Consider the following 24,626-nt stretch of genomic DNA (forward strand, 5'->3'; position numbering starts at 1 on the left):
TTGGTTGGGTTGTGTTTTGGAAGACGCATGGCTCTCGACCTTCGCCTCTCCCGAGTCCGTGTGGGAGTTGTAGCGATGAGACAAGACAGTAACTACTAACAATTGGATACCACGAAATTGGGGAGAAAAAGGGTGTAAAAAAAAAGACAAACTGCATTTAAGCCTGGTACGATTAAGCGTATAACTGCGTAACCAAAGGTTATGGATGAAGACCATCATGAAAATACAATAACAGTCACAACAAACATTTTAATAAATATATGTATACAGTACCAGTGAAAAGTTTGGACACTCATTTCTTTATTTTTACAAATTTCTACATTGTAGAATAATAGTGAAGACATCAAAACTAGAAATTCCACAAATTAACTTTTAACAAGGCACACCTGTTAATTGAAATGCATTCCAGGTGACTACCTCATGAAGCTGGTTGACAGAATGCCAACAGTGTGCAAAGCTGTCATCAAGACAAAGGGTGGCTACTTTAAAGAATTTCACATTTAAAATATATTTAGATTTGTTTTACATTTTTTTGGTAACTACCTGATTCCATATGCGTTATTTAATAGTTTTGATGTCTTCACATTTATTCTACAATGTAGAAAATAGGATATATATATATATATATATATACAGTTGAAGTCAGAAGTTTACATACACCTTAGGCAAATACATATAAATCTTAGTTCTTCACAATTCCTGACATTTAATCCTAGTAAAAATTCCCTGTCTTAGGTCAGTTAGGATCACCACTTTATTTTAAGAATGTGAAATGTCAGAATAATAGTAGAGAAAATTATTTATTTCAGCTTTTATTTCTTTCATCACATTCCCAGTGGGTCAGAAGTTTACATACACTCAATTAGTATTTGACTGGCATTGCCTTTAAATTGTTTAACTTGGGTCAAACGTTTCAGGTAGCCTTTCACAAGCTTCCCATAATAAGTTGGGTGAATTTTGGCCCATTCCTCCTGACAGAGCTGGTGTAACTGAGTCAGGTTTGTAGGCCTCCTTGCTCGCAAACACTTTTTCAGTTCTGCCCACAAATTTTCTATAGGATTGAGGTCAGGGCTTTGTGATGGCCACTCCAATACCTTGACTTTGTTGTCCTTAAGCCATTTTGCCACAACTTTGGAAGTATGTTTGGGGTCATTGTCCATTTGGAAGACCCATTTGCTACCAAGCTTTAACTTTCTGACTGATGTCTTCAGATGTTGCTTCAATATATCCACATCATTTTCTCTCCTCATGATGCCATCTATTTTGTGAAGTGCACCAGTCCCTCCTGCAGCAAAGCACCCCCACAACATGATGCTGCCACCCCCATGCTTCACAGTTGGAATGGTGTTCTTCGGCTTGCAAGCCTCATCCTTTTTTCTCCAAACATAACGATGGTCATTATGGCCAAACAGTTCTATTTTTGTTTCATCAGACCAGAGGACATTTCTCCAAAAAGTACAATCTTTGTCCCCGTGTGCAGTTACAAACCGTAGTCTGGCTTTTTTATGGCGGTTTTGGAGCAGTGGCTTCTTCCTTGCTGAGCGGCCTTTCAGGTTATGTAGATATAGGATTCGTTTTACTCTGGATATTGATACTTTTGTACCTGATTCCTCCAGCATCTTCACAAGGTCCTTTGCTGTTGTTCTGGGATTGATTGGCACTTTTCGCACCAAAGTACGTTCATCTCTAGGAGACAGAACGTGTCTCCTTCCTGAGCGGTATGACGGCTGCGTGGTCCCATGGTGTTTATACTTGCGTACTATTGTTTGTACAGATGAACGTGGTACCTTCAGGCGTTTGGAAATTGCTCCCAAGGATGAACCAGACTTGTGGAGGTCTACAATTTTTTTTCTGAAGTCTTGGCTGATTTCTTTTGATTTTCCCATAATGTCAAGAAAAGAAGCACTGAGTTTGAAGGTAGGACTTGAAATACATCCATAGGTACACCTCCAATTTACTCAAATGATGTCAATTAGCCTATCAGAAGCTTTTAAAACCATTACATAATTTTCTGGAATTTTCCAAGCTGTTTAAAGGCACAGTCAACTTAGTGTATGTACAATTCTGACCCACTGGAATTGTGATACAGTGAATTCTAAGTGAAATAATCTGTCTGTAAACAATTGTTGGAAACATTACTTGTGTCATGCACAAAGTAGATATCCTAACCGACTTGCAGAAACTCTAGTTTTTTAACAAGAAACTTGTGGAGTGGTTGAAAAAAATGAGTTTTGTGGAGTGGTTGAAAAATGAGTTTAATGACTCCAACCTAAGTGTATGTAAATTTCCGACTTCAACTGTATATATATAAATATATATAAATATATATATATATCGATATAGATATATATATATAGATATATATAGATATAGATATATATATATATATATATATATATATTTATTATATACAGTACCAGTCAAAAGTTTGGGCACACCTACTCATTCAAGGGATTTTCTTTATTTTTACTATATATTTATATATACAGCGCATTCGGAAAGTATTCAGACCTCTTGACTTTTTCCAAATTATGTTACGTTACAACCTTATTATAAAATGGATTAAATAACACATTTTCCTCATCAATCTACACACAATACCCCATAATGACTGTGGCGAAAACAGGCTTTCGAAATCTTCGTTAATTTAAAACAAAAATCAGACATGCCTTATTTACAAAAGTATTCAGACCTTTTGCTACGAGACTCGAAATTGAGCTGAGGTGCATCCTGTTTCCATTGATCATCCTTGAGATGTTTCTAAAATTTGATTGGAGTCCACCTGTGGTAAATTCAATTTATTGGACATGATTTGGAAAGGCACAAACCTGCCTATTTTAGGTCCCACAGTTGAGCATTGAAGGTCCACAAGAACACAGTGGCCTCCATCATTCCTAAATGGAAGAAGTTTGGAACAACCAAAGCTCCAGACTTCCTCTGTGGAGATGGGAGAACCGTCCAGAAGGACAACCATCTCTGCAGCACTCCACCAATCAGGCCTTTATGGTAGAGTGGCTAGATGGAAGCCACTCCACAGTAAAAGGCACATGACAGCCCGCTTGGAGTTTGCCAAAAGGCACCTAAAGACTCTCAGACCATGAGAAACAAAATTCTCTGGTCTGATGAAACCATGATTTAACTTTTTGGCCTGAATGCCAAGCGTCACGTCTGTAGGAAACATGGCACCATCCCTACGGTGAAGCATGGTGGTGGCAACATCATGCTGTGGGGATGTTTTTCAGCGGCAGCGACTGGGAGACTAGTCAGGATTGAGGCAAAGATGAATGGAGCAAAGTACAGGGTGATCAAAGATGAAATCCTGCTCCAGAGCGCTCAAGACCTCAGACTGGGGTGAAGGTTCACCTTACAGCAGGACAACGACCTAAGCACACAGCCAAGACAACACAGGAGTGGCTTCGGGACAAGTCTCTGAATGTCCTTGAGTAACCCAGCCAGAGCCCGGACTAGAACCCGATTGAACATCTCTGAAGATACCTGAAAATAGCTGTGCAGCGATGCTCCCCATCCAACCTGACAGAACTTGAGAGGTTCTGAAGAGAATAATGGGAGAAACTCCCCAAATGCAGGTGTGCCAAGCTTGTAGCGTCATAACCAAGAAGACTTGAGGCTGTAATCACTGCCAAAGGTGCTTTAACAAAGTACTGAGTAAAGAGTCTGAATACACTTCTTATGACTGGCAGCATGGTGCAAGCAGCAGTGTTAGAACTCTGAGATTAGGCTGAAAATATGTTAGCATTGTCAGAAATGCTACAGAAAGGTAGCACATAGTTGGTTCTTGGGGCGGCAGGTAGCCTGGCAGGTATGCGCGTTGGGCCAGAAACCGAAAGGTTGCCGGATCGAATCCCCGAGCTGACAAGGTAAAAATCTGTTATTCTGCCCCTGAGCAAGGCAGTTAACCCAGTGTTCCACAGGCGCTTATGACGTAGATGTCGATTAAGGCAGCCCCCCACACCTCTTTGATTCAGAGGGGTTGGGTTAAATGCGGAAGATGCATTCAGTTGTACAACTGACTAGATATCCCCATTACCCTTTCTAAACAGACAAAAAATGAGCACTTGAGAGCAATAAATGTAATAAAAACTATTGCCCCTTGAAGCGTATGCAGTCCAAAAGTTGGCAAATCAAATGGTCACTTTATAGACTCTTTAGTCTCATTCTTATCCGATGCCTAGATATTGAGCTAGTTCTGGGTCCAAAAATGTTTAAAATGTGGTTCTCGGTAACAGACGGATGGCTCATGACGAGAGATTGGTGTCACATTGGCTTAGATATGATGTTAGGGAGATTTGAATTGAACACTGAGCTTCAACCAATACTGCTCTATAAAACAATCCCCAAAAATGGGGAACGAACAGCTGACTGAAGACAGGACGGCCAGGCATTCATGCAGTTGAGTCCATTTCTGTGGGAATATGGACTCTGAACAACAAGATTAAACTTTGCTGCTCCTTGCTGAAACAAGCAAGGTGTTGCAGCAAACAAGTCTTTGGTTGCCTAGGCAAAAAAAACACAATGCAGCAGCAGCAGCACACATAGAAATAGAATGAATAGAACGGGCTTGGAACCTCTAACGCTGGCAATTTGACTGGTAAACTCATGGGTACACTTGCAATGGCTGCCTGGTATAGTGATGCAATAATGTTCATTGTAATGTAGAATGTCCATTCAAATGATGTGCACTGATGTGGCTCATGTGGCAATGGAATGTATTTTTTGTAATATCAGTTGAGTTGAATCAACAAATTACAGTACATATTGAAGGCTACACTTCCTGCTTTTACTTCCTGCTTTGCTCACACGTTGACACTGGCAATGCCCACCAGTCCAGCCATTATGCCATAATTTACTTGAATGGGGATAATCGTTCTATTCCTAGGGCAGCACATGCAGTCAGGAGCGGAGGATAGGAGATGTGCGTCAATCTTTGCTTTTCGAATGGTTATTATGGAGGCCGCGGTCATACGCCTGGCCAATTACCGTCATCCAAAATTCCATGACCGTCACATTCTTAATAGCGTTGTCTTTGAAGTTGATTAGATACGCATAGCTGTTCCAGACAGCTGTGACATTTCCCACAGTTCATTTGTCATGATTAACGGGGTGGTCGGTTCAGCGATCCTTCTGCTGTTGAAGATAATCAAGATGTTTTACTCATTTTGTGATTCCAAAACAGATTCTCAGGCCATGCTACTCTGGTACATCATGATAAATGTTGCATGATATAAATTATATTATTGCAGTAAATGATATCGCCTCAGGGTAGGAGCTGATATTCGGTGGGCAGGCCAGGGAATGACAAATCAGTGAAATAGAAGTGGCTTAGCATAATACAAGTTTGATTGATCTAATGTGAGTCTTCTGCTACTTGGATATGCATTTGAACCTTCAGGTTGCCGAACTAATAAACCATTCAAAAATGTACAACAGATCATAGAAATGATTGACATTGTCCAGACAGGCCTATCCGCATCAAATGTCCATGATGATTAATTCAAATATCCTAACCTTTAAACTTGGGATCAATATAGCTCTCTAACCCCAACTGAGGCTGGTGCCCAAAATGTATCACGCATGTTGAGTGAGGACTAACGGATTCATTTCAGTCAGTTTAGTTCGCCCAGTCCTCCTAATGAGCCCTCCCCGGCTAGCTAGTTTATGCTTGGGGCTAGAAACTTCAGCGAGAATTTGAAACTTGTCTGCCGAAGTTGGGACTTGGGAGTGTTCAGAATCATTCTGTTTTTATCAGACTAGAAAAGCAACAAATGTGCTTTAGCTGCCTGTCACCCTGGCTTGATATTAGCTACACTATCTAGCTACTTCCCTCCATGTTACTGTAGGACAGCAGTGCCCCGTGTTGTTGTGTTGCCGGCTTGCATCGCAAACTCTCCCCATTGAGCAGCAGCAGACTGTATCACGTGAGATCCAGATAGTTATCAATATTACAAGTTATTTCTCGTATAGGTTGCTATCCTACTATAAATATAATACAGTGGGAAGCACCTCGATACAACACCGTTGCAACGGTCATTTACACCGGCTTGTCGTTACCTTACCTAATTGGCATGTCACGTGACATCTATCGGCCATCGAAATAATCAACACTTTCTTTTACAAGTTTCAACTAGCGCATGCTGTTGCTGTTGCCAGCTAGCCAGCATAAACTAGCTAGTTGGAAAGGGCTCATCAGGGCGACTGACTGAACCAAATCCATTCGTCTCCACTCGACTCTCAGCTGCGCGACATACGTCATCAATTTGGGCACCAGGCGTGTCCGTATAGCCTCTCCCCAACTGATTAACGTCAGGAAGTTCTTAGGTTCAACAGGGGTCATGTGACCTGAAAGTTCAGCTGGACATCTGGACAGTGGACACCCAACAGTATCTGAAGGCTACGACTCGTGTCTAAATGCGCACCGGGGCAGGACTTTCCAACGCCGTGTCAAGGCACATTCCACGGCATCAAGCTGTGTGATGCTTCCTACAGGTGTGGTTTTAGTCCTTCTAAATGTTGACATCAACACAACAAACCTATCCCTTTCGGACCCTTGATCTGGTAGATTGGAGTTTAAACTATAGCGAGAGCTCTGTGGTTGGTCCTGTGTGTGTCCTCTATTCAACATGCAACACAAAAGGCATGTGCTTGTGATTAATTACTGCCTCTGCCATAATGAGGCCTTCGCCAGTTAGGGAGCAAATTACTTCTCCAGTTTACAGAGCCCTGGAATTTGCTTTGTTCTCCTATTAACACTCAGATGTGGCCATTCATTTCAGACTCCGTTATCTGAGCTTAGACATAATGCAGTGTTTATTGGGAAGCCGGAGAATGTCTTCCATTCACTTGTACATGCCACCTTTGAACTCGCTTAAACATGTAAGGCTAAATATTTACACGTGGGACCCTGCTTGTTTAACATTGCAGACACACTTGCGCCGTAGAGTAAATGAATGAAAAAGGTTTAGACAAAACACCTTCAGGCATGTGATGGCTGCCAGGCCACTTTGTGGTGCTGGCCTCCCCAGGTTCAACCTCCTTTTGAGGGCATGTGGACTTGGGAACCAGGGGGCTAGCAGGGGGCTCGCTGGAGGGCCAGAACACTGCTGACTTTGCTGTCTCTCTCTCTGTCTCTCCATAGAGAAGAGATCAACGCATTTAGAGTTGGCTCAGGCTCTATGAGATTACGCAGAGGTGTAGAGCATCATGTGAGGGCATTACGAACAAAGAACCTTTACCATCTAATCAGTACCCAGCATTTTGCTGCTTCAGAGAATGAGACTGACAAAAGCGCAGAGTATTGCGGTGGGTCGCTACAGTACGGGGTGAGATGGACAGATTGCAGCTGCAGTCGGATGGTGGTGGGGTTTCATGTCATATCCGATGCTTTCATTGCTCCATAAAGTGACACTCTGTCTCACTTATTCTCCCTGAGTTCGGGGTAAAAGTGCTCTCTCTAAGCCTTGCTGTCAACACATCATGGTGAGCAAATGTACTCATAGTCAGTTTACTGTAGAATGTCATCTCTTCACACGTAGTATTCTTAATGGGGTGGAACATCATAGAACCATGACTTTACTGTTGCCATCTCAATAAAGTTTAGAGAGAGAGAGAGAGAGAGAGAGAGAGAGATTGCAGCCAGAGCCTTCTATTGACTCTCCCTCTTAATCCTTAATCATTTTACATGTGTTTGCAAATCTGGCTTATTCTCTCCCTCCAAGCGTCTGTCTGTCTCTCATTCACAACTAATACAGATAAGAGCCTGTTTGAGTAGCTTCGGTATATGAGTCAGAGAGAGTTCATTCTACTAATGTAGGCCTATAGGTAAGTCAAAACTGACTCGGCCACTAAGGAACATTCACTGTCTTCTTGGTAAGCAACTCCAGTGTAGATCTGGCCTTCTGTTTTAAGTTTAAGAACCAGATTTTCCTTTAGGATTTTGTCTGTGCTTAGCTCCATTCAGTTTCTTTTAATCCTGAAAAACAGCCCCAGTCCTTAACGATTAGGCCTACAAGCATACCCATAACATGATCCAGCCACCACTATACTTGAAAATATGGAGAGTGCCACTCAGTAATGTGTTGTATTGGATTAATGTGTTGTATTGGCCCAAACATAAATGTTTTTATTCAGGAGAAAAAGTTAATTACTTTACAAAATTTTTTGCAGTATTACTTTAGTGCCTTGTTGCAAACTGGATGCATGTTCTAGAATATTTTTATTCTGTACAAGCTTCCTTCTTTTCACTCTGTCAATTAGGTTAGTACTGTGGAGTAACTACAATGCTGTTAATCCATCTTAAATGTTCTCCTATCACAGCCATTAAACTGTAACTGTTTTAAACCATTGGCCTGATGGTGAAATACCTGAGTGGTTTCCTTCCTCTCCAGCAACTGAGTTAGGAAGAACGCCTGTATCTTTGTAGTGACTAGGTGCATTGATACACCATCCAAAAAAGAATAAATAACTTCCCCATGCTCAAAGGGATATTCAATGGTGCTCTTCTTTGCGAGGCATTGGAAAACCTCCCTGGTCTTTATGATTGAAGCTGTGTTTGAAATTCACTGTTCGACTGAGGGACCTTACAGATAATTGTATGTGTGGGGTACATCGATAAGGTATTATTTTTTTAAAATGCCACACTATTATTGCAAATAGAATGAGTTTTCATTTTTTATTAATTTGTAAAAGATTCAAAAAACATAAATCCACTTTGACATTATGGGGTATTGTGAGCTGAGTTGAGCAGTTGGAAATCCCGCTCATTGCTCATGGAGCAGCGTTTTGCTCGGTGCTCCACATCCTTCCAACCACTCCGCTAAAAGAAACGCTCCGTGCTCATTGGAAAGAAATCTGCCGCTCCAAATTCGCTCCATTCATTAAAATCTCAATTTAACCAACACGCATCTATTTTTTCTGACTACCTGGACCTACCATTTGGTTTCGAAGTATTGAAACCAAACCATTGGATTTGAATGAAAACTATTTGAATAAACATGAAAAGGTGATTGTAAGAAGCTCTCATCATTTCAAATAGGCTACATGTCATATTAAAGAGCATATAAACACTCTAAATAGGTCAGACAGGGAGACTAAGGGAAATGAATTATTTACGCTATATTATTTCAATTATTTCAAGGCTATAGCCTACAAACAAATACAAAAACATTCTATACACACAAAAAGCTTATTTCTCTAAAATGTTGTGTAAAATTAGTGTTCATCCCTGTTAGTGAGCATTTCTCCTTTGCCAAAATAATCCATCCACCTGACAGGTGTGGCATATCAAGAAGCTGATTAAACAGCATGATCATTACACAGATGGACCTTGTGGTGGGGACATTAAAAGGCCACTCTAAAATGTGCAGTTTTGTCACACAACACAATGCCACATGTCTCAAGTTTTGAGGAAGCGTGCAACTGGCAGGCTGACTGCAGGAATGTCCACCAGAGCTGTTGCCAGAGAAGTTAATGTTCATTTCTCCTCCAACGTCTTTTTGGAGAATTTGGCAGTACGTCCAACTGGACTCACAACCCCAGAACACGTGCAACCACGCCATCCCAGGACCCCCACATCCTGCTTCTTCACCTGCGGGATCGTCTGAGACCAGCCACCTGGGCAGCTGATGAAACTGTGGGTTTGCACAACCAAAGAATTTCTGACCAAACTGTCAAAAACCATCTCAGGGAAGCTGACCTGCGTGCTCGTCGTCCTCACCAGGGTCTTGACCTGACTGCAGTTTGGCGTCGTAACTGACTTCAGAGGACAAATATTCACCTTCGATGGCCACTGGCACGCTGGAAAAGTGTGCTCTTAATGGATGAATCACGATTTCAATTGTAGATGGCAGACAGGGTGTATGGCGTCGTGTGGGCGATTGGTTTGCTGATGTCAGTGTTGTGAACAGAGTGCTCCATGGTGGCAGTGGGGTTATGGTATGGGCAGGTTCAAGTTACGGACAACGAACCCAATTGCATTTTATCGATGGCAATTTTAATGCACAGAGATACCATGATAAGATCCTGAGGACCATTGTCTTGCCATTCACCTGCCGCCATCACCTCATGTTTCAGCATTATAATGCATAGCCCCATGTCGCAAGGATTTGTACACAATTCCTGAAAGCTGAAAATGTCCCAGTTCTTCCATGGCCTGCATACTCACCAGACATGTCACCCGTTGAGCATGTTTGGGATGCCCTGGGTCGACGTGTTCCAGTTCCTGCCTATATCCAGAAACTTCGCACAACCAATGAAGAGGAGTGGGACAACATTACACAGGCCACAATCAACAGCCTGATTAACTCTATGCAAAGGAGATGTGTTGCGCTGCATGAGGAAAATGGTGGTCACACCAGATACTGACTGATTTTGTAATCCACGCCCCTACCTTTTTTTAAGGTACAGTATCTGTGACCAACAGATGCATATCTGTATTCCCAGTCATGTGAAATCCATAGATTAGGGCCTAATACATTTATTTCAATTGACTGATTTCCTTATACGAACTGTAACTCAGTAAAATCTTTGAAATTGTTGCATGTTGCGTTTATATTTTTGTTTAGTATAGAGTTAAATACAAATGAAACAAAAATGCCTTATTAGTGCCATTGAATCCATTTTTATAATACATTTTTTTCGAAACACGAGTTTGGCCAGTCTGTGACTTCAGGCTTATGCGATGGTGCCTGGAGAGCAGGCCAGCAGCGGAGAATATACTCTTTACACTTGCAGAGCCACTGGGGATGCTAAACACCCTTTTGGCCACTCTTGCCAGGCTGGGCAGAGATGCAGAGTTGTTGAAAAAAAATTATATCGGTAGGCTAAACATTTTTAGGCTAAATAATTATTATTTCGTTGTGGACACTACATCACCGCACTCTCGCTTGCTCTTGGTCCTCATCTTTGTAAGTCACCTTGATTTTGCACCTGTGTGTTTTATCAGTTTCTTTATGAAAATATTTAGCAAACTCCATGACAGTAGCTAAAGCAAAGGGCTATAACAGCAGTGTACACAAGTAGACTACAAATGCATGCTGGGTCGGGCATGCCCTGAGCTCCTGAAGTGAGTGCTACTGGAGCGCTACTGGATTGAACTCGGCGATTTCGGAAATAAAGCAAGCAGCAGAAATAAAGCGCCATTGTCTTTCAGCCACAAAAGGTTTGTTTAAGTCGTTGTCATAATCAGTTTTTCTGGAAGAGCACTCTGTAATCTGGGTGGCAGGTATTGTTTTCAAAGTGAATCAGCAGCAACTGAAAACTGCTCCGTTCCATCTGCTGACTGATAGATTAGAGTACAACGACCAACCAATGGCTAGTCTCCAACAGGAAACACATTAGCTACAGTGTGTCCATTCAATGAGTTCAGCAGAAAACAGCTGACCATGCGCCAGTACAACAATATTTGCTATACAAGAATCAGGCACTCCTGAAACCGGTTAGAATGGCCAAAATAATTGATTTCACTAATGTTCTTGAGCTATTTGTCTTGACGAGGCAGCAGACATAGGCTACACGCTACAGTATGTGGATAAATGAAACAGATGCTTTTTAAACCGTCTTGTTGAGCAGAGTTTGCCACCAAAATCTCAGACGCACAATGACTATCTGTGCAGGCAATGAACAAACAGCTCCTGACCGACACTGGCACTTGGATGGCTGAAGAATGGAGGGGCTTTACAGTCAATCTGTCCGAGTCTGAAGAGCATTATGTCCAGTTATTAGATTTAATGCAGCACAGTTCTAGTATGTGCAGGACGTGTGGGTATAATACATCTGTCTGCTAGACCCATGAAACTCATAAAATGACAAAGGTTGACTGATTTGTGATTGACTCGTTAGTAATGGTTCATATAGTAGAAACCCTTAGGTTCGAAGCAGTATTTTCTCTGGAATTTAAAAAATGAACACAGAGAAACTTTCCTTTATGAAGGACCATTAAGAAGGACCTTGGATGAAGCCGTGACCCTGGGTAGCCCCTTCTTTGTGACCTCTGACCTCAAATATGTTTCCTTATATGAACAGAGAGAGATCAGTTGGGTACTATTAATAAATGCATTCTAAAACTGTATCAAGTTTTAGAAGCTTGAAGGCTGAAATTTTAGGAGCAATAATTTCTGCTCAGGGACTGATGGGACATAATGTCCTAGATATGTCCACATATTGCCCTGTAGAGGGGGCCTGGAATGAGGGTATGTGAGTTTACTACATGATATATGGTAGTAGAGCTGAGAGTCTATGGGAGAGCCCCTTGAATGAGGCATATTTCAATGCCTCAGCAGCAGCACATCTACAAATACCCATGGGGTGACACCACCGCCAGATCTCAGTCTCACTCCCAGAGCACATTGCAGTGAGTACAATGAAGAAATACAAAGTTGTAACAATGTTTGCCGGAGAATAATGAATAGTGTGCCTAGTAACTTGGGACTGGTAGTTAAGCCACAGAGGTGACCTATGGGACAGGCTGTTACACAGGGAAACCAGTGGGGCTCAGGAAGATTGAGGATGCTCAGCTGCCAAGAGGTGCAAACGACCCAGGGCCCCAGGGGGCCCATCTGTTGTGGGAAAATAAACGGTCAATGGGTGAAAAAAAGTTGGGTCAATGGTTGAGAAAAAGGCCTGTTCCTGTGCTCCTCTCCCCCTCAGGGAACATAGTAGACAGCTCCATAAATCACCTCCAGGATGAGCCTCCTGCCCCCAGGGTGACATGACAGTCAAGAGTGCTTCACGCTTTCCTTTCCTCCCCATTGCAACTCCATTACAGGGCAGAGGTGTGAGCTCACTGCTGTACTAACTGCCGTTGTTGTTCTGTTGTTTCTGGTGTTGTCACCTGTGTTTTCACAACTGCCCCCCAACAAAACGCAAAAACCAAAAGGTGAGACAGATGTGAAAAAGTGATTTGTAGACTGTGATTGATCACACCCATTAAAGGGATAGTCCACCTCCAGAAAAAAAATCCTGAAACTCCTGTCAATTTGGTGAAAGTCTATGTTCTATCAGTGGGTAAAATAAAAAAGTTCCCTCTGAATTAACTTCTAAGTGGTCTGTCTGTGAAATCAGGAAATCGTGTAGGAACGAGTCATACAGTTGAAGTCTGAAGTTTACATACGCCTTAGCCAAATACATTTAAACTCAGTTTTTCACAATTCCTGACATTTAATCCTATTAAAAATTCCCTGTTTTAGGTCAGTTAGGATCACCACTTTATTTTAATATTGTGAAATGTCAGAATAATAGTAGAGAGAATGATTTATTTCAGCTTTTATTTCTTTCATCACATTCCCAGTGGGTCAGAAGTTTACATACACTCAATTAGTATTTGGTAGCATTGCCTTTAAATTGTTTAACTTGGGTCAAACGTTTTGGGGAGCCTTCCACAAGCTTCCCATAATAAGTTGGGTGAATTTTGGCCCATTCCTCCTGACAGAGCTGGTGTAACTGAGTCAGGTTTGTAGGCCTCCTTGCTCGCACACGCTTTTTCTGTTCTGCCCACAAATCTTCTATTGGATTGAAGTCAGGGCTTTGTGATGGTCACTCCAATACCTTGACTTTGTTGTCCTTAAGACATTTTGCCACAACTTTGGAAGTATGCTTGGGGTCATTGTCCATTTGGAAGACCCATTTACGACCAAGCTTTAACTTCCTGACTGATGTCTTCAGATGTTGCTTCAATATATCCACATAATTTTCTCTCCTCATGATGCCATCTATTTTGTGAAGTGCACCAGTCCCTCCTGCAGCAAAGCACCCCCGCAACATGAAGCTGCCACCCCGTGCTTCACGGTTGGGATGTTCTTCGGCTTGCAAGCCTCCCACTTTTTCCTCCAAACATAACGATGGTCATTATGGCCAAACAGTTCTATTTTTGTTTCATCAGACCAGAGGACATTTCTCCAAAAAGTACGATCTTTGTCCCCATGTGCAGTTGTAAACCGTAGTCTGGCTTTTTATAGCGGTTTTGGAGCAGTGGCTTCTTCCTTTCAGGTTATGTCGATATAGGACTCATTTTACTGTGGATATAGATACTTTTGTACCTGATTCCTCCAGCACTTTTCGCACCAAAGTATGTTCATCTCTAGGAGACAGAACGCGTCTCCTTTGATTTTCCCATGATGTCCCATGATGGCACTGAGTTTGAAGGTAGGCCTTGAAATACATCCACAGGTACACCTCCAATTGACTCAAATGATGTCAGTTAGCCTATCAGAAGCTTCTAAAGCCATGACATTATTTTCTGGAATTTTCCAAGCTGTTTAAAGGCACAGTCAACTTAGTGTATGTAAAATTCTGACCCACTGGAATTGTGATCCAAAAGATGTTTGTTTCATTACACAACACACCTTGTTACTGTTGCCAAGACAAATCAAGGCCCTGATTGGTGAACCACTGATCCATTCACAACTCTTTTTGTCTGTTGGCAAGGAACACTCACAAACTGTGCTTTTAACTTACATATTTGACATACATGATTACATTGAGCATGTTCATTTGTACAATAAATATTATTCAACATGTCCTCACCTAGGATTTGAACTCGCAACATCTTGGTTCGCTGACTCCGATCTTCCTGCTACGCCACCATGTCCTTGTCAGGTATCAGTTAATTTGACAATTCTCTCATTTATTTGATTTACAATTTAAGGGCTTTCTGTATTGTTGTCTAATGTTGGTGGGGCATATTAACCTGTTTAATAACGACACTCCTGACTCACTATGATCAATAAAAGTATTTCTTGAGTGTACGTTTAAAAGACCTGAGATTTACTTCAAAGTGCATTCACCCTATTGCTAACACCTATCAAGTGCCTACAGTAGGTAGGAGGGGTTAGGTATTCTTCTGGACAGGGCGTAACTTTACTGGCCCAATAAGCACATGCCCTAGAGATATCCCTTATTAGGACAGTGGTTAGGGTGTTCATCATTGGTGCTAGTGGCCTGGGTTTGAGGCCTGCTATGGGAGTCACCCTACTCTCACATTCTTAGAAACATACAGTACCAGTCAAAAGTTTGGACACACCTACTCTTTATTTGACTATTTTCTACATTGTAGAATAATAGTGAAGACATCAAAACTATGAAATAACACATATGGAATCATGTAGTAACCAAAAAAGTGTTAAACAAATCAAAATATATTTTATATTTGAGATTCTTCAAAGTAGCCACCCTTTGCCTTGATGACAGCTTTGCACACTCTTGGCATTATCTCAACCAGCTTCATGAGGTAGTCACCTGGAATGCATTTCAATTTCAATGTGCCTTGTTAAAGTTAATTTGTGGAATTTCTTTCCTTATTAATGTGTTTGAGCCAATCAGCTGTGTTGTGACAAGGTAGGTATACAGAAGATAGCCCTATTTGATAAAAGACCAAGTCCATATTATGGCAAGAACAGCTGAAATAAGCTAAGAGAAATGAGAGTCCATCATTACTTCAAGACATGAAGGTCAGTCAATCCAGAAAATATCAAGAACTTTAAAAGTTTCTTCAAGTGCATGAGCAAAAACCATCAAGCGCTGTGATGAAACTGGCTCTCATGAGGACAAAAAAAGGAAAGGAAGACCCAGAGTTACCTCTGCTGCAGAGGATAAGTTCATTAGAGTTAACTCCACCTCAGATAGCAGCCCAAATAAATGCTTCATAGAGTTCAAGTAACCGACATATCTCAACATCAACTGTTCAGAGGAGACTGCGTGAATCAGGACTTCATGGTCAAATTGCTGCAAAGAAACCACTACTAAATAACACCAATAAGAAGAAAAGACTTGCTTGGGCCAAGAAACACAAGCAATGGACATTAGACCGGTGGAAATCTGTCTTTTGTTCTGATGAGTCCAAATGTGATATTTTTGGTTCCAACCGACATGGCTTTGTGAGATGCAGAGTTGGTGAACGGATGACCTCCGCATGTGTGGTTCCCACTGTGAAGCATGGAGGAGGAGTTGTGATGGTGTGGGGGTGCTTTGCTAGTCACACTGTCTGTGATTTATTTATAATTCAAGGCACACTTAACCAGCATGGCTACCACAGCATTCTGCAGCAATACACCATCCCACCTGGTTTGCATTTAGTGGGACTATCATTTGTTTTTCAACTGGTCAATGACCCAAAACACACCTCGAGGCTGTGTAAGGGCTATTTGACCAAGAAGGAGAGGAATGGAGTGCTGCATTCAGATGACCTGGCATCCACAATCACCCAACCTCAACCCAATTGAGATGGTTCGGGATTTGTTGGACCACAGAGTAAGGAAAATTAGCCAACAAGTGCTCAGCATATGTGGGAACTCCTTCAAGACTGTTGGAAAAGCATTCCTCATGAAGCTGGTTGAGATAATGTCAAGAGTGTGCAAAGCTGTCATCAAGGCAAAGGATGGCTACTTTGAAGAATCTAAAATGAGTTTCTCATTGAAAGATGGGAACCGGTAGAATTATAGATAGTTGAGCATCTCAAAGATAACTCTCTGTCGTCTTTGAGGAATCACATTAGCTTTCGTCAATGCATTTCTATCTGTAACATTCCTAGTTCAAAGAAATTTGGCACATGAGTTGATACCCTGCTTAACCATTTCCTTGTGGAAATGCTCCCATTATTTTGAGTTAATCGAGGAGAAAGGGAACAACATTTTAGTAAAATGCAAACTGCAAAGGCACCATTGTTCTCTTCATCCAGAAACACCACATCAAACCTGGAAAAGCATCTGGAAGTTGTGCACAAAGGCACAAAACTGGTAGCCAAAGTTTCATAAATGCGTGAAAGAGGAGAAATCTATACACATTATGATAATAAACAAAGATGCATAAATAGTATTTCCAGGTATTCTAAAGAAATTTCCATATAAACAATTAAAATTACCGATAAATTCAAAACGGCAATAATGACTAACATATTTTGCTAAGAATGTGAGAGTAGCGTGACTGTGCAAATCCAGCCCACAGCCTTTGTGACATACTATCTTTCGCTGAGTCTCTCCAATAAAATGAGATCATAATTTGATATTTTACATTTGTACTGTTAAAATTGTGATGGGAAACAAGTCTATTTGCACTCTACAAATCCTCTATATAACACATATTGTACCAACCTCTCCACCACTTTCAACAAGACAGTCTAAAGGTTTTCTGTGCAGATAGGCACCGAAGCGTGACACAACTACCACATTAAGATAAGTTACATCCCTCTAGCCCAGTAAACGCACTATCTTCTCTGGGAGCGAGATGGGGGCAGTGGGGCACAGGAGAGGCATGAGGGAGACAGATAGGAAGAGGGACCACTTTAATAGTATGATTCAGCAGACAGAGGTATCACTTCCCCCAGATGGCAGGCTATCTCCTATTGCTTTACATAGAGGTACGTACAGTATGGGGGAGTACAAAAGCAATCAATCCCTCCCTAGGGATGGTCGGTCAGTGCTTCAGAGGGGAACAAGATCAGTGTGTCCCCAGCTAACCATCAAAGCCAACAGGAGAGGGGGCTGAAGGGGGCTTAGGTCCATGAAGCGCCATAAAAGTCTAACAACCGGAACAAGAGGGCAGATTGATACACTGTACCATGCATGCTTTCCCAGGGAACTTGTCATGGATTTCGACAACACAGGTTATTCTCCATGGCTCCATGCTCCAAATCCAACTCTGAACACTCTGTCTGATGTGGTTCAAGGCCTGAGGGCTCAGAATACATCTACCCCTCTCCTTTCTAGAGCGGAAATATTACTCATCTTACTGAGAATAGGATCTGTCTAAAAACAGACCTCCAACCATTGGGATGACGAGTCGATGAGGACCTGCGGTTAGTGGGGTACATTCCCTGCTGTCAAAAGAATGCTCTAAGGTGTAATGTTTTGATGGGGCATCCGTGGAAGAAATGTGCCAGGAGAAGTTGATCACCCAGGGATCATAGCTCAGCTGAGTTCACCTCTGCTCAGCAAGCCTGCATCCATCCATGCAGACAGCTGAGGGTTGGAGTGACAGGTCAAGGCTCCATACACAGGCTACATTTAGAGTGGTTGACGTGCGAGGGGACACGCTCTGACACCTGGCGACGCTGCGCTGGTGTATATTCTGACAGCAACTGACACTGTACTGCTCCTCGGAGCCAACTGCTGTCCCACTTGCCCTGCAGCCCCTAAAATAACGCAGTAGCCCAACTGTGCCAGGCAGTGAGAACAGAGGAACTACAGAAAGATATTTCCACCTGGCTGGCTGAATGGAAACTCTAACTCAAAGTTTTACACCAAACATGCATTGATATCAAAGAGAGATTTGAGTGACAATTCAAGATACACTCCCGTATCTAAAATTAGATTCCTCCCTGTATGAATTCTATTCATCCACTGACTAGACCACCACAGCATGACAATCTCTAAGGAGATCTGAAGATGGCTAGGTTAGGGTTTGGGATTAAGATGAGGTTTTATTTATTTATTTAACCTTTATTTAACTACGCAAGTCAGTTAAGAACAAATTCTTATTTACAATGATGGCCTACCCAAAGGCAAAATGCCTCCTGCGTGGACGGGGGCTGGGTTAAAAATAAATAAATAAATATATATATAAATATAGGACAAAACACACATCACAACAAGAGAGACAACACTACATAAAGAGAGACCTAAGACAACAACATAGCATGGCAGCAACACATTACAACACAGCATGGTAGCAACACAACATGACAACAACATGGTAGCAACACAAAACATGGTACAAACATTGGGCACAGACAACAGCACAAAGGGCAAGAAGGTAGAGACAACAATACATCACGCAAAGCAGCCACAACTGTCAGTAAGAGTGTCCATCATTAAGTCTTTTAATTAAGATAATGAGATAAAACTATCCAGTAGTGTTTGTTGCAGCTCGTTCCCGTCGCTAGCTGCAGCGAACTGAAAAGAGGAGCGACCCAGTGATGTGTGTGCTTTGGGGACCTTTAACAGAATGTGACTGGCAGGATTTGTGTTGCATGTGGAGGATGAGGGCTGCAGTAGATGTCTCAGATAGGGGGGAGTGAGGCCTAAGAGGGTTTTATAAATAAGCATCAACCAGTGGGTCTTGCGACGGGTATACAGAGATGACCAGTTTACAGAGGAGTTTACAGAGTGCAATGATGTGTCCTATAAGGAGCATTGGTGGCAAACCTGATGGCCAAATGGTAAAGAACATCTAGCTGCACGAGAGCACCCTTACCTGCCAATCTATAAATTATGTCTCCGTAATCTAGCATGGGTAAAATGGTCATCTGAATCAGGGTTAGTTTGGCAGCTGGTGTGAAAGAGGAGAGATTATGATAGAGGAACCCAAGTCTAGATTTAACTTTAGCCTGCAGCTTTTATATTTGCTGAGAGAAGGACAGTGTACTGTCTAGCCAAGTACTTGTATGAGGTGACTACCTCAAGCTCTAAACCCTCAGATGCAGTAATCACACCTGTGGGGAGAGGGGCATTGTTCTTACCAAACCACATGACCTTTGTTTTGGAGGTGTTCAGAACAAGGTTAAGGGTAGAGAAAGCTTGTTGGACACTAAGAAAGCTTTGTTATTGAGCATTTAACACAACATTTGGGGAGAGGCCAGCTGAGTACAAGACTGTATCATCTGCATATAAATGGATGAGAGAGCTTCCTACTGCCTGCGCTATGTTGTTGATGTAAATTGAGAAGAGTGTGGGGCCTAGGATCAAGCCTTGGTTGTACTCTCTTGGTGACAGGCAGTGGCTGAGACAGCAGATTTTCTGACTTTATACACTGCACTCTTTGAGAGAGGTAGTTAGCAAACCAGGCCAAAGACCCCTCAGAGACACCAATACTCCTTAGTCGGCCCACAAGAATGGAATTGTCTACAGTATCAAAAGCTTTGGCCAATTCAATAAAAATAACAGCACAACATTACTTAGAATTATGGGCAATGGTAACATCATTGAGGACCTTTAAGTTTGCAGTGACACATCCATAACCTGAGCGGAAACCAGATTGCATACCAGAGAGAATACTATAGACATCAAGAAAGCCAGTCAGTTGATTATTGACAAGTTATTCCAACACTTATGATAAACAGGGCAAAATAGAAATAGGCCTATAACAGTTAGGATCAGCTTGATCTCACCATTTAAATAAAGGACGAACTGTGACTGCCTTCCAAGCAATGGGAATCTCCCCAGAAAGGAGAGACAGGTTAAAAAGGTTGGAGATAGGCTTGGCGATGATAGGGACAGCAACCTTAAAGAAGAAAGGGTCTAAACCATCTGACTCAGTGACTGCCTGCAGAGAGAAACTTTGTAGCAGGGTAGGGGAAAAAGAGGGAGAAACATCGGGGATAGTTGTATTAGAAGGGGTGGAAGATGAGGAAATGTTGGACGGGCAAGGAGGCATGGCTGAGTCAAATAGGAATCCTGACTTAATGAAGTGGTGATTAAAGAGCTCAGCCATGTGCTTATTGTCAGTAATAACCACACCATTAACATTAAGGGACATGGACAGCTGTGAGGAGGGTTTATTCTCCAGGTCTTTAACCGTTTTCCAGAACTTCTTGGGGTTAGACCCACAGAGAGAGAACTGCTCCTTAAAGTAACTAACTTTGGCCTTCCGGATAGCCTGAGTGCACTTATTTCTAATTTGCCAGAACGAGACACATGTCAGCCTGAGTATGCGTGTGCAAAGCCTTTTGCCAAATACAATTCACAGTCGAACCAGGGGCTGAACCTGTTTTTAATTCTCATTTTCTTTATAGGGGCGTGTTTGTTAACAATACCACTGAAAATATCAAAAAAGAAGGTCCAAGCGTCTTCGACAGGGATCAAGCTGATTCTATACCATTTTACAGAGGCCAGTTTATAAGGCTTGCTCATTAAAGTTTTTTAGCAAGCGTCTATGACAAATCAGGACAGGTCGTTTCACTGAGCAGCCATTACGAACACAGGCTGTAAAAACAGTGATCACTAAGGTCATTACAGAAAACACCACAGTGATACCTATCAGGATTATTTGTGAGGATAACATTGAGGAGAGTAGCCTTTTCTGGGTGTTTGGAGTCATACCTTGTGGGACTGGTAATAATCTGAGAAAGATTTAGGGTGTCCCATTGCTTTACTACTTGGTCAGGTGGTGTAAGTATGTCCCAGTTTAGGTCACCTAACAGGACAAAATCAGACTTAGTGTAAGGGGCTAGGAGAGAGCTTAGGGCAGGTAGGGTACAGGCCGGTGCTGATTGGGGACAATAGCACCCAGCAACAGTCAACAAAGAGCTATTTGAAAGTATAATGCTTAAAAGCAGCAAATCAAATTGTTTGTGGATAGACTTGGTGGAGACAACCGAGCACTGAAGGTGACCCTTGGTAAAGATTGCCACTCCCCCACCTTTGGAAGATCTTTCTTGATGAAAAAAGTTATAACCAGAAATGCTAACATCAGTATTCAAAACACTCTTCCTTATCCACATCTCAGTAATGACCAACACATCTGGATTGGAGCTGTGAACCCACACTTTCAATTGATCCATTTTAGGTAATAAGCTTCTAGTGTTTAAGTGCAGAAAACCCAGGCTTTTACGAGAGCAGAAATCAGTGAAGCAGATATCAAAGTCAGAATTGGGGTTAGCAACATTAGATGGGCCAGGATGTACATGCACATTTCCAGATATCATCAAGAGTAATACAATCAGGGCACGGCAGAGGACAGGGAGAGCTCTGCAGTGTTGATTTATGACATCTGAATGTGCATTAGATGGCAACAAGATCATATTGTACAGGAATTTCATCAGGTAACACGAATACAAAGCCGGCGAGAGGTGGTTAGAATTGGACGGGAGGCCAAAAGTCTGTGTAATCAATAGAGAGTCAGAGTCCCGAATGTGGGAACAAACATAGTCTGTCCCACGGTTGGGTAAAGAAAGTTCGTAGTCAACAAAGCATGCAGGAGTCATGAGGCAAAATGCACAAGAAAAAAATAAAATATATAATGACTTGGGGCTAGCCACTGTAAGTTCAGAGTCACCCGCCCCAACAGTGCGTGTGTGCTGGAGGCGAGCGATAGCTCGGCAGAGAGGGGTGAGTGTGGTGGAAGTACCTGTACCAGACAAGGGGAGACACGCCAGGGCAGATGGTGAACAGAACAGGGTTAGGGGTTAGGGAAGTAGGATTTTCAATGGGAGTAAATTGTTTGGTCCCGACAAAGATCGTAAAACAAATGTGTGTGTGTGTGTGTGTGAGTGAGTGTCTGTGTGTGTGCATTTACCTTCTGTGTGTGCAATCACCTACTGCAATGTCTGTCAATCAGGCTAATTAATCCTGTGAGACAGACCAACAGCAGACTGACCCAAGACCCCTGATGAGCAGGTGATGGAGAGAGTTGGCGCAGATCCTGAAAGGTAGTCATTAATATTTCATTCATGTTGTTTTAACTCTCATTAAAGTGCAACGTGAACAGGCTCCACATGGAGTAGGGCGAATGTTGCCCCTAGATGCTGATCTTTGGTAAGTTTAGCATTTTCCCCACAAATGGTTAAGGTTAGGATTGGTGAGGGGAAGCTGATCCTAGATCTGTACCTAGGGATAGCGCGGCCCTCACTAGGCAGCACACGTGATCCCTAGGCTGTCAGACTGTCTAGCTGATAGGTTTGGTTTTCATTTCCAACAGCATGTGCTAGATGGAAAAGGCTGTTAAAATAACAGCAATTAGCACTAAATGGTTCATAATTAGTTAATGACACATTTTTGAAGTCTATTACATTTATTAATCACCTCTTAGGTAAATTAAGAGAAGTTCCCAGCTAACAACAAACATTCCCACAACTTTAGAGAACGTTCTATTAAGAGTCTTATTCGGTCATTATCTAAGGTTTTCATAGGAATGTTCCAGTGATGTGCAAGGACACTTTCCAAGAGGCCATTCCCTTAATGTCAAATAGAACTTACCAGAACGTGGTTACCATGTTCTCAGAACTTAAGATATTAATGTTCTAGACACATTTCATGGGAACGTTGCAAGAAAATTTCTGTGTGTTAGTTGTTAGGACGTCACCTGACAGTCCCAAAGAAACATTATTACACATCATGCCTTGTTACTGTTGTTGAGGCAATTAACTTCAACTTACATACATTACATGATTATATTGTGCATGTATACAGTAATTATTGTTCAACATGTCCTCACCTGGGATTTGAACTCACAACCTCTTGGTTCATGGTAGTCTGATCTTCACGGTAGTCCGATCTACGCCACCATGTCCACGTCAGATATCAGTTAACCTGATTATACTCTCATCATTGATTTGATTTTGTTATTTCAGCAACTTAAGGTCTTTCTGTATAGATGTCTAATGTTGGTGGGGCATATTAACCTATTTTAATGATTCTCCTGAATCACTATAATCAATAAAAGTTTTTCTTGAGTGTTCTTTTCAAAGAGCTGAGATTTACTTCAAAGTGCATTCACCCTATTGCTAACACCTATCAAGTTGTTTTCAGATTTACTCAAGTGCCTAGGGAGGAGCAGTTAGGTATTCTTCTGGACAGTGGCGATATCCCTTATATTCTGAGAAAATGGCAACCATTTTTTCAGTGTACATGTTTGGTGGGAGGTTGATGGAATATTCTACTAACCCTCAGAAAACTGGACACAATGTTCGTGCAACGTCCCATGAAACGTGTCTAGAACATGAATATCTTATTCTGAGAACATGGCAACCATGCTCTGTGTATGTTTGGTGTAATGTTACCCTTTGGCGCGTACAATCACGTATTTGTGATCATTGTTGAGTGGTCCCTGCAGCGTACAATCTCAAATACATGATTGGAACAGTAGCAACAGAACGTATGACGCAACAAATGCGTCTAAACATCACTGTTGTCTAAACAGCATCTAAATATGTTATTGTACTGATGGAAAATAAAGGTTTTAAACTTTATTCCTCAATTTGACCTTCTTTTGTGAATTTCATCATCCAAGCATCACACGGAACACATCCACAGTCAAACTCATTCCATAAACCAGTCTTAATAACAGGTTGCGCTGACAAAAAAACAAAGCAAAACGTAAGTTAGCAACCTAACAACTAGACTAGTTTACAATGTACCACATCTCTGGTGAGCACAAGAGACTAATGTAATGTTGTTTAGAAAATAAATGCGTGTCAGCTAAGCTAACAGCAGCTACATTCTTTATAATGGCAGCAATGTTTGTTTACGTTTGACAAGCGAAAACTCCCAAATCATAAGACGCAAATAAACAAAGTCAATGATGGCTGCGCTCATTGCCTGAAAAATATGGGGGAAGGTATGGTGGGGGATATGATGCAGGAAATACTACTATAATGGGGGAATTATCAATAAATGGGGGCAAACACAAGAGAAGGTTATACGTTAAAAACAAATAAACCCCCTGGAAAGGGGCGTCTGAGCTGGCAACCCTGAGGTACCAAAGTTACAATCTGATGCCACGTTCAAGACAACTGGGAATTCGGGAGAAACGATTTTAACGGTCATCCAACTCTGAATTCCAACTCGGAAACTCAGGCCTCTTTCTAGAGCGCCGACTTTCCGACCTGAAGATCATTGACGTCATGATTTTAAGTAGTGTTTTTCAGAGTTCACAGTTGTCTTGAAAGCACCATAAGTTAGTCGAGT

General features: G+C 42.0%; 1 long non-coding RNA gene across 2 annotated transcripts in view; it reads right to left on the minus strand.

Annotated features, from left to right (window-relative positions):
- LOC115195763 (uncharacterized) overlaps positions 1–24,626 on the minus strand; it is a 46,968-nt gene that overhangs the window by 15,718 nt on the left and 6,624 nt on the right. The gene's annotated exons all lie outside the window — the stretch shown is intronic.

This window comes from Salmo trutta, chromosome 6 (assembly GCF_901001165.1).
Source record: "Salmo trutta chromosome 6, fSalTru1.1, whole genome shotgun sequence".
In the NCBI taxonomy this organism is placed as follows: Eukaryota; Metazoa; Chordata; class Actinopteri; order Salmoniformes; family Salmonidae; genus Salmo; species Salmo trutta.